This window comes from Copadichromis virginalis, linkage group LG9 (assembly GCF_057382275.1).
Source record: "Copadichromis virginalis isolate Kocher_CV1m ecotype Utaka linkage group LG9, C_Virginalis_male_GT1.1, whole genome shotgun sequence".
NCBI lineage: Eukaryota > Metazoa > Chordata > Actinopteri > Cichliformes > Cichlidae > Copadichromis > Copadichromis virginalis.
In genome coordinates, this window is record NC_140626.1 from 36,151,209 (window position 1) to 36,158,607 (window position 7,399).

Below are 7,399 nucleotides of genomic sequence, written 5' to 3' on the forward strand. Positions count from 1 at the left end.
TGTGTTTCTTACTTGTTTTTCTTTCTGTTTTTCTCTTTACGTGACTTTCTTGTCTTACTATGTTTCTTAAAAATTCTTACTTGCTTTTCTTACTGTTTTTCTCTTTACGTGACTTCCTTGTCTTACTGTACTTATGTTTTCTCTTACTTTTCATCTCTTTATCTTTGTTTCTTACTTTTCTTTCTCTGTTTCTTTTTCGTGACTTTCTCTTTGTCTTTCTTTGTCTTTATCTTTGTTTCTTACTTTTCTTTCTCTGTTTGTTTTTTCGTGACTTTCTCTTTGTCTACTTTTCTTCATTTCTCCACTTGTTTTCTATATTATTGTTTTTCATGGCACCCCCTGCTGTTTTGACATCCCGTCCTTTGATCTTTATTCATATTTATGATTTTGGCACCCCCTTCCTTTTATGTCCTTTCCTTGTTTCCTACTTGGTTTTTTACGTGACTTTGTCTTGTTTTCCTACTTGGTTTTTCTGTGACTCTTTGTCTTTGTGTTCTACGTTTTTCTTTGTGTTTTAGGGGAACCCCCTGGTTAGGGATGGGGTGAAAACAGGCCACCAAGGGCCTGACGTGCACTGTCCATCAATGGGGGCCGGGAGATGGAGACCCTGCCCGGGTGTTCAAAAAATTGCCCATATCTTGGGTTAACTGTCTTGGGGCCGTCGTGACGTTTCGGCTGAGTAGTGCCTTCTTCAGACTGGCCCGGTAATTGTGACTCCTTTTATATAGGTTCTGTCAGGTAAGACTTTTCTTTTTCCTTTTATTTAGGTTTGGCGACAGGTAAGTATTTTTTTATTTTATTTTTTTCTTTTCCCTTTCTTTTTAGGTTTTTTTTCTTTAAGTATATTTTCTTACTTTTCTTTTTCCTTTTATTTAGGTTTGGCGACAGGTAAGTATTTTTTTATTTTATTTTTTCCTTTCCCTTCTTTTTAGGTTTTTTTTCTTTCCTTCTTTTTAGGTTTTTGTTCAAAGTTTTAAATTTCAAACCCCCCCCCTGGTTAGGGATTAGGTGAAAACAGGCCACCAGGGGCCTGACGTGCACTGTCCATCAATGGGGGCCGAGGAGCCCTGCCCGGCGGTTCCAAAAATTACCCATGTCTTGGGTTTGAGAGCTAGTGGGCTATCGCGAGACGTTTCGGCATAGAAGTGCCTTCTCCAGTCGAGCCCAGGTAAATATGAGGTCTTCCTTTATACAGGCTTTCTTTTACAGGTAAGTATTTTTCCTTTAATAAGTTTTTTCTTCGGTAAGTATTTTTCCCTTTTGTTTCTTTCCTTTATACAGGCTTTATTTTAACAGGTAAGTTTTTTCTTCAGTAAGTATTTTTCCCTTTTGTTTCTTTCCTTTATACAGGCTTTATTTTAACAGGTAAGTATTTTTCAGGGTTTTTCCTTCGCTCTTTTTCTCTTTTTTTTAAGTTTTTTTTCTTTTTCTAAGTTAAATTAACCCCCCCTGGTTAGGGGAAATCAAAGTTGGGAGCACGGTCCCCGAAGGGGGCTCCAATGCACAGACCATACCTGCTCCCTTCTCAGGCGTCCAGGACCCCACCAGTGGGGTTTCAAATGGAGTGTTATAGATTTGGTCAGAGAGGTGGGGTTTTTTTCAGATTGGCAAATGGTTAGGTTTAGGGCAGGAGGCCAATTATTCTGGGGGTCACTGAGGGTTAGGGGTTAGGTGTTGGGTAAAGACCAGGCCCGGCTATTGCCGGAACCTGAATGCACGGTCCATCAAATGGGACTGGGAACGGTGCCCCCTGTTCAAAAAATTACCCTTAGCGGGTGTAGTGCACTGCCGTTGGGCCATCGCGACGTTTCGGCTGGGTGCAGCCTTCTTCAGGCTGGCCCAACGTCTTTCTGTTCTCTATGTTGCCACTCGGGGCCTTTTATACTGGGCTGTCTCCGCCCCTTTTGTTTCTTTTGAGATTTCTTTTTCTAAGCTTTTTCTGTTTCTCAGCTTTTACGTGATTCTCCCTTTGTCTGTCTTTCTTTACGTTTTGTCTTTCAACCTCAACCCTTTTGTTTACTTGTTTTTTTTCTCTATGTTTTCTTCTTTTTGTTTACATGGCACCCCCTGCATTATAGACATCCCGTCCTGTGTTCTTTATATTCTCTTTAATGGCACCCCCTTCCTTTATATCCTTTCCATTTTTTCTGTTTGTGTCACTTATTCCTCCTTTGTTTGTCTTATCTTTCTTTGTGTCTTTAACGTGACTTTCTTATTATTAACTTGTGTCTTTTACGTGACTTCCTTTTGCTCTTTCTTGAGTTTTCTTATCTTTCTTTGTGTCCTTTACGTGACTTTCTTAGTTTCTCTTTTCTTTGTTTGTGTCACTTTTTCCTCTTTGTTTGTCTTATCTTTCTTTGTGTCTTTTACGTGACTTTCTTCTTCCTTTTCTTAGGCTTTATGTGTCTTATACGTGACTTCCTTATGCTCTTTCTTGAGTTTTCTTATCTTTCTTTGTGTTCTTTACGTGACTTTCTTAGTTTCTCTTTTCTTTGTTTGTGTCACTTTTTCCCTCTTTGTTTGTCTTATCTTTCTTTGTGTCTTTTACGTGACTTTCTGCTTCCTTTTCTTAGGTTTTATATTGTTCCCTTAGGTGAGGGATAAGAGGGGGGAGGAGGGGAGGGGGGTCAAAGGGGTTAGGGTTAGGGAAAGTTAGTGGGTGGGGGGATTCCCATTCTTAGGGAGAGAGTTATTAGGCAGGGGCACCACCAATCCCATGAGGCACAGGCTGGTTAGGTGTTGGGTAAAGACCAGGCCCGGCTATTGCCGGAACCTGAATGCACGGTCCATCAAATGGGACTGGGAACGGTGCCCCCTGTTCAAAAAATTACCCTTAGCGGGTGTAGTGCACTGCCGTTGGGCCATCGCGACGTTTCGGCTGGGTGCAGCCTTCTTCAGGCTGGCCCAACGTCTTTCTGTTCTCTATGTTGCCACTCGGGGCCTTTTATACTGGGCTGTCTCCGCCCCTTTTGTTTCTTTTGAGATTTCTTTTTCTAAGCTTTTTCTGTTTCTCAGCTTTTACGTGATTCTCCCTTTGTCTGTCTTTCTTTACGTTTTGTCTTTCAACCTCAACCCTTTTGTTTACTTGTTTTTTTTCTCTATGTTTTCTTCTTTTTGTTTACATGGCACCCCCTGCATTATAGACATCCCGTCCTGTGTTCTTTATATTCTCTTTAATGGCACCCCCTTCCTTTATATCCTTTCCATTTTTTCTGTTTGTGTCACTTATTCCTCCTTTGTTTGTCTTATCTTTCTTTGTGTCTTTAACGTGACTTTCTTATTATTAACTTGTGTCTTTTACGTGACTTCCTTTTGCTCTTTCTTGAGTTTTCTTATCTTTCTTTGTGTCCTTTACGTGACTTTCTTAGTTTCTCTTTTCTTTGTTTGTGTCACTTTTTCCTCTTTGTTTGTCTTATCTTTCTTTGTGTCTTTTACGTGACTTTCTTCTTCCTTTTCTTAGGCTTTATGTGTCTTATACGTGACTTCCTTATGCTCTTTCTTGAGTTTTCTTATCTTTCTTTGTGTTCTTTACGTGACTTTCTTAGTTTCTCTTTTCTTTGTTTGTGTCACTTTTTCCCTCTTTGTTTGTCTTATCTTTCTTTGTGTCTTTTACGTGACTTTCTGCTTCCTTTTCTTAGGTTTTATATTGTTCCCTTAGGTGAGGGATAAGAGGGGGGAGGAGGGGAGGGGGGTCAAAGGGGTTAGGGGAGATCAAAGTTGGGGGCACGGTCCCCGAAGGGGGCCGTGCTCCAATGCACAGACCATACCTGCTCCCATCTCAGGCGCCCAGGACCCCCCCAGTGGAATTCCAAATGGAATGTAATAGATGCAGTTAGAGAGGTGGGGGGAGGAGGGGTGTGGAGGTTAGGCTTAGGGTCCACTCAAGGGGTGGGGGATGACCAACTCTCGTGTCCAATCAGAGTGGCAAGTGGTTAGGTTTAGGGCAGGAGGTCAAATTATTATAGAGGTCACTGAGGTTAGGGTCAGGGTCAGTTTCAGGGCCAGGATGTTCCCTTGTGAGACATGAAAGAAGCCGAGGTCCCAAGTACAGTGACAAAATATCCATAAATTCACACATAACAAAATTGAAATATTAACTATATACATGGTGTTGGATTAATACCTCCTAAAACCCTTTTCATTGAGGCCATGTGGATAAACTGTATTCAGTTTAGCAATCCACATCCTCTCAGCTCTCCATCTCTGTTGTGTTGCCCACCTCGAATTGATCTGAATGACCGTCGCTGCAGAATCCCAGCCATGCAATAAAAAATGTTTGACCAGGTGGGTGTGAATGTTCTTTTTTCGTGTGATATTGTACCTGTGTTGAGTGAATCTGGTGAGCAGTGTGTTACCTGTTTCTCCCACATACTGGATCCCACATCTCCTGCACGTAATCAAATATACACAATTTTTTGACCTGGGTGTCCCTTTGCACAAAGACAGAAAAACCTGGCCATTGGAGTGGCTGCGGACCAATCTGTGATGTTGGAAAAATTGTCCTTGATGTCTCTGTCTAGGCACAGAGAGAGGTGTGATTTGGGCTCTAATGAGGAGATCACCCAGATTTTTATGCCTCCTGAAGGCAGCAATCACTCTGTGAGTATGGAGTGTCTGGACATCCTGAGACAGGTTCTGAAAATTGTTCTTAATAGCCCTGACCAATTTGCAGGTGCAAGGGGCATAAGTGATGACCACTGGAAGTAAAGGGGAAACATCAATTGGCTTTGTCAGCAGAAATGATTTGAAGCAGGGTTAGGGGGTTAGGTATTAGGAGATTGTGTCTTTGTTGTCTCCACTTGGAGCTAGGTTGCACGGTCCTAGCGGTTGACTGGACCCTCAATCTCCTTGTGATCTTATAGTGTTGCATAAGTGCTTGTCCTCTCCAATATATAATCCCTGTTGATTATGCTTATCCAGGGAAATGGCTAAAAGTGCTCAGGTCTTGATAAAAAATAGGCTAAATTAAAAACTAACATGTGAACAGACCCTCCCACACCTCCATAGGGGAAATCTCACCCGTTTGTATAGAAAATTAATTTAATTTTTGGAATTAGTAAATATAATAATACATGCAGCTGTTATGGAAACCAGCAAACACAATCAATTATTTTTCAAAACTTTTATTTACATATCCTGTTAGTACATTTTTTGGAGGCTAAGGAAGATCTGCTGACATATCAGTATATTTCTTGATCCCCTTGTTTGGGTTGGATCTACTATAAAACATAAATAATTACTAAAACATAAATAATGATACCTAAAAAACCGAAAAGCACAACCTATTCCCCCTCTCACAATGTTAAAATTTGCATAAATAAGCTAAAAATAACATTTACCCAGGGAATTATAATAAAAACCAAGGCCATTCCACTGACCGCCAGGCTATCCAAAGTGGATTTAAAAGACCAGCTCAATGAAGCTGACAAATACTAAAAACCCACAGGATGACATTTATATTAAAATTCTCCTCATCCTGGGTGGTCCTAAGGTCAACTAATTTTTCATCCTTAAAAGTATCCAGCCCGCTCCTCAAGTGCATCCATTTTAACTAATCTATGCCTCCACATGATTATGTGATATGATTTTTTTCATTGGCAGCAGTGTTACTTTAAACTACGCCGCCTCAAATCAAGCCTCACTTTTTACTGATATATTAAAATGAATGGGGATCTGTGCAGTCACATGAAGTATTTACTCCTATGTGGACCGCATTGGCCCAGTTTGGGCCATTTCTCATCATCTCCCCAATGTACTGCCTGTTTCGGCTGTAGCTATATATCCTGTCATGTGGAGTGGATGTCCCTGTCGAGCCAGGCCAGATAAAAAGAACAAAGTTAAAAGAGACCAATAAGACCAAAAAAAATCTCTTCAATAAAGCGATCTGTTTAAAACACAATCCACTTAATCCCACCCTCATTATTTTCCTTCCCTCCCTTCTCCTTAAACCATGAAAATTAAAACAACACCTGACCATATTCTAACTATGTGTTATATGTTAGCAGCCCACTTGGTTTAAAATTCCTATTAGAACGTCAAAACATATGTCCCTGTCTCCCCCAGGCCTCACCTCCCCTCCCAGACCAGTCTTTGAGCCTTCTCCTAAAACCCTCATCATTCTGGATTCCAAGATTAAAAAGTCTTACCGGGGAACTCACCTGCCTTTACATCTGCAGTTAGGCTTTCCACTGGATCTTGTTAGAATAGTCTTTATTTGCTGTTCCAGGGTCTGTGAGCAGGGTGGTGTACTTTTTAAGTGTCTCTGAACCAAGTCTCTTCTTACTGTTGCTCCTTCACACAGTCTCGTTTTTGTGGAGGTCGTAGTTGACTATGGTTCATACACACGCTGCATGAGGAGATCACCCAGATTTTTATGCCTCCTGAAGGGGCATAAGTGATGACCACTGGAAGTAAAGGGGAAACATCAATTGGCTTTGTCAGCAGAAATGATTTGAAGCAGGGTTAGGGGGTTAGGGTTAGGGTTAGGGGGTTAGGGTTAGGGTTAGGGTAGGGTTAGGGTTTGTGAAAGAAAACGCAATGATCCCTCCCCACTTCGTCCGACGACTGGGTGGTTGGATGGAGGGCCACTGGAAAGGCACGGGCCACCGCACGTCATGCTCAGTCCCCATTTCCCTTCCCCGTCTCAGTCCTCCTCCTTCTGTCCTTGAGAAGTGACCAGCTTGCCCCCAGGAGGCCCTGAGACAGCACTTTTGGCCACTCCCCATGTATATGATGCCCTTCATTTACACACTTAACCTTATTGTTTAAATACTTTTCTTAGTCTGAATCCATGTTCTTTACAATCCGTTATTATTTATTTATTTTATTGTATTATCTTTTTATTGTCTCCTTAACTTGACATTATTGTGTATTTTAATTTTTTAAGGTAATATTTAAGGACACATCATCAGTAGTGGACCTTGGAATCATTGGGTGTTTCGGCCATTTATCACTAGACACCCTCTTCCAAGGAAGGCCCCGCCCAGGTTGATCAAGCCTTGGGGTGTGTCATCAACTAAATAAAATAACAGTAATTAATTAATGCCTTTCTGGGCTTTAATTTTTAAAGTTTCCAAGGGGTCAATGTTGTACCGTTAATTGTTGTTCACACTTAATGACATACTGTCTTGTTGAGTCGCATTTCAAAGAGTTAATGAGGCCCTATTTGGGCTCATGGAAGTCTAACGTATATACGTGACTTTGAAAATTTGACTCATTAGTTCACAATTCAACTAAATAAAATAACAGTAATTAATTAATGCCAATCTGGGCTTTAATTTTTAAAGTTTCCAAGGGGCCAATTAGGCCCTGTCAAGTTCAGTCCAAATCCAACGAGGTGCCGTGATTTTGTAAAATCCTAACGTTAGTCGTTTTATCTTCATTTCAATAAAACCATCCA